Consider the following 4,370-nt stretch of genomic DNA (forward strand, 5'->3'; position numbering starts at 1 on the left):
TAAAGTACGAAACAAACGGAAGGTAACCTTACCTTACTTAACTTCGTTTCTTTTTACTTTTATACTTATTACAGACGAATACCGACCTTTGTTCTCTCGATTGTAAATCAAGGCAACTCTCACCATCATCCTTCATCTTTCTCCTTTTCCGTTTAACATTGCGGACTATATCATCTTCATTAAACAAATCATCTTTCAGCTTATCTGTTGATTTTGCAGGTCTGCCGCATTTCTTACTCCTTAGTCTAACGATGTTAACCGGAGTAGGACTATTACTTGTTTGGGAACGAGTCATTCGACTGCTCCCTTGTTGCAACATTTTTGGAGGAGGAGGAGACTCAAAATCATCATCATCGGCAGCCTGCACATGCTTATTCGCTTCAGAAGAAGAGGGTGAGGGCAAGTCACTCGAAGATTTAACTGGAGTGGGAGTATTTCTCATTTGAGAACGAGTCATCCGACTGCTCTCTGGTTGCAAGTTTTTAGGAGGAGCAGCAGAATCAAAATCATCAACTTCTGGCGCCGGGGCATTTACATTAGATTCTGAATCAGGGCTTGAGGGCAACTCCCTCAATCGTTTCGCATAATCTAACCTAACGCCTTTTCCGTCAATCTTCAGTTTGCTTTTAGAAGCAGACATTTTTGAACGCATTTTCTACAATAAACCAAACAAACAAAGCTTTAACAAAACAAACACAAAAGTTAAAGCAAACACAAAACTCACACTGTAACAAAACTCAAAAGTTAACCCAAAATGCCATAAACACAAAGCAGAGGCCAAAACAAAGCTTTAACAAAAGTGAAGACAACTGAAGAAAAACAAACAAATAAAACTGTAACAAAACTCAAAATCTAAACAAAAATAAAAGCCATAAACTCAAAGCAGAGGCCAATTTTCCCAAATTTTAACAAAACTCAAAAAATCAAAAATTCTACCCTAAAAGTCGAAATAACAAACCATGCATTTCGTTTCATCAAGTTTAAGTCTCGAACGCAGAAACAAGGAACACAAAATCATCCGAAAAAATACAGCAACATTGAAAAAAATTGGTGTAATCAGAAAAAGCAAAAAAAAAAATCAAAAAAAAAACAAAATTCAAAAACCAACACTGTAGGAAAAACATAAAATGAAACGAAAATTACCTCAAACTAAGATTGAAACCTCGAAAAGCAACTTGCACATAACAATGGAGTCGGTTATGGTCTGAGAAAATCGAGAGGAAGAGAGAGTGAGAAAAGCGTGAGGAAGAGAGCAACAGAGAAATTAAAATTTAAAATATTAAAATGGTTATGTTAAGGTGTGAGTTACTGGGTGAAAATAGAATTTCATAAGTTAGCCAACATGGGCTATGCCAGGTAAAGCCTCAAAATATGGGCTATTTTGAGTGGGCTGTATGGCCCAAGTGATATAGAGTGTAATTTCTTCCATTTTATTTAGGAAACAGGGGAAAGATTAGGCATTCACTTTTTTGTTTTTTGTATGAATCAGAGCAACTTCCAGTATTATATGCTGGAAGTTTGTAAGTTTTACATATCAATTCAGAAAGGTCCAGCATATTATACTGGTGTTTTGTTCTGCAGCATTTTATTCAGCATTTTTCTGGTTTGATTCAAAGATACCTCTAGGATTATATGCTGGAGAGTTTGTTGTTTTCACATATCTAATTACAAAAGTCCAGCATTTTATTCAGGACATTAGGGGAACTTTAGACATTTAGATGTGGTCTTCTGGTTTGAATCACAGATACTTCCAGTATAATATGCTGAAAGTTTGTAAGTTTTATCTATCAATTTAGAAAGGTCCATCATATAATACTTATATTTTGTTCTGCAATTAAATCAATTAGCGTTCCTTTAACTATGTTTTTTAATCAAATAAACATTTTCGATGTTTAATGATAGCATAAAATACTGAAAATTAAATCAGATTTATATATTACACAATCAATCACAGAATAAATTAGTGCAAAATAAACGATTTTCATTTGAGATTCATCATAATATATAACAATCCAGCAATTTTTAGTTACGATTTCAATTACAAATTAGAAGAATCGTAGATTAATGCAGTGAGAAGAATCAGAAGATTAATCTAGAAAATTTGAAGAATCAGAAGAATAATGGTGAGAGCTTACTTCAACCTGCAGATTGAGCCGCGAAATTCTGCCGAAATAGAGTATGAGGTTATGTCGCGTAACTCTTATAATAGAGTAGGAGTATTTTTGTCAATAAATTTTTTTTGTGCGAATGTATTAGCTTAATATAGTTGACTTTTGATTATGGGCTAAATTTGATTGACCAGCCGTAAAAATGACTAGTTATAAATTCTTCGCCGCTAAAATTGTAAGAAATGTAATGAGCAAAAAAATTGCAAAAATATGATACTATCTGGCGGATCTTTAGTTTTTGACCCTCACTTGTCCCATATATGGAACTTTAATATCAAAAGTTAATAGCATTACTTATGGGACAAGCGAGTTAAATTGGTTAAACTTAAGACCACACATTCTTTCATCAGTTCAATCACATAACAAATGAATTAAATAAATAAGAATTAAATCGTGAAATGACCCCCAAAGAGTACAACAACAACAACAACAACAACAACAACAACAAATATCCATTAATTTTTTTTAATTGGAGTTTGGGAAGGATAGTGTGTACGCAGACCCTACCCCTACCCTGTGAGGATAGAGAGGCTATTTTTAGTAGAGCCTCGTTCTAAAATAACATAGAGAATGACAGAATAAATTCCACAAGAGATTGAATAAATTATATCAAAAATTGAATATGAATATTACAAAATCATTAAGCAAGCAGGAAATTTAAGGTTTTAACTTGGTTAAAACCTAAAATGACTCAACTGCATATAAAATTCATTTAGTCATTAAGCTAAAAAGTAAAAAGTCGAATGACATGAAAGAATCAAATACATGCTTCAATGATAAAGATATTAAGATACAATTAGGTAATTCTTTAAAACAAAATGAAAAAGTAATACAATCAGGTAAATTTTTTATACGGTATAATTTCACNAAAAATTTCGGGATAATTTCACATAAGTACAACTCACACACCTGACTTGCAACATAATAGGCTAGATATCACATTGCAAATCTATAGCCCAAAAATAATAGGCTAATTCCCGAAAAAATAGCTTATTTCACACAATCAACTACTGTTATTGCTCCCTCTTTATACAACCAGTTGTTTTCATTCTCTTGATTTCCTTTGATTATTAAGCATTTGATAAAAAAATGCAAATAAGCCACAACGCAACTCAAAAATCCTATCCTGAATAATACATATTATCTGAAGGTAAGAAATTCAAACACCTTTATGTGCAATTGCTGAAGCAATCCAACAGGATAAAAGAAAAATAAAAAATTGATAAATAAATTGTAGAATTCCTCCAACGCGTACAAATCTATTTCATATAGCACATACACGAAAAAGAAGAAGAGAAGGAAGTGTCAAACTTCTGTAGAGACCTCTTACACGCTAACAATGTATATACATCCTTACAAACTGAAAAAATATATATTTATACAACATTATACACAAATATACATATTTATACACAATTATACAATACTGTATAACTTGTATAAACATGTATAAAATAAGAGGTGTCTGTATATCCATATACACAATTATACACTATTATACAGTGTCGATACAACCTGCTACATAGTTATGATTTTCCAGAACATCAAACTTCAAACTTCAGAATCTTCCAAAATTACCAGAACTTCAAACTTCAAAATCCTCCAAAATTAGTGGTTGTTTGTTGGTGCAAATCAAGTTTGAGAGCTATTTATTTTCAGATCTGTGTGTATTTTCATGTTTCTTTCAAAAATCTTCTTCGTTCTTCTGCTTGCCACCATGGACGACAGAGTCTTTCTTCGAGCCATTAATGGCAGAACTGCGTGGGGGGGGAGGGGGGAGGGGGGGGGTTAAAGGAGGGGGAATAGCGGGGGCTAGGTTAAGAGAGGATGAGGGATCTATGTGGGTTAGAGAGAAAGAAGTGAGAGGCGGTGAGAGAGAGAAGGGAATGAAGAAAGAAGAAAATAATAAAAACCCTAAAAGTATGTCTTTAATAGTGGGCTAAAGGCTGAAAAGTTTCTTTCAAGTTATGTACAACATGGACTATATAGGGTAAGAGCTTCACATGTGGGCCATTTTCGGTTGGGCTATTAGGCCAAGTGACATGGGCTGTAATTCTTTCATTTTTTATTCATCTCTAGATGGATTACGATATGTCAAAATTTATTAAAATTTAATAAATACTAAATTTTGAATGGAAATTTTAGAAATATAAATTATTGATTATTTGAAAATTAATCTCATCAATTAAAATTGGACTGCTT

This window comes from Nicotiana attenuata, unplaced genomic scaffold, assembly GCF_001879085.1.
Source record: "Nicotiana attenuata strain UT unplaced genomic scaffold, NIATTr2, whole genome shotgun sequence".
Lineage (NCBI taxonomy): Eukaryota > Viridiplantae > Streptophyta > Magnoliopsida > Solanales > Solanaceae > Nicotiana > Nicotiana attenuata.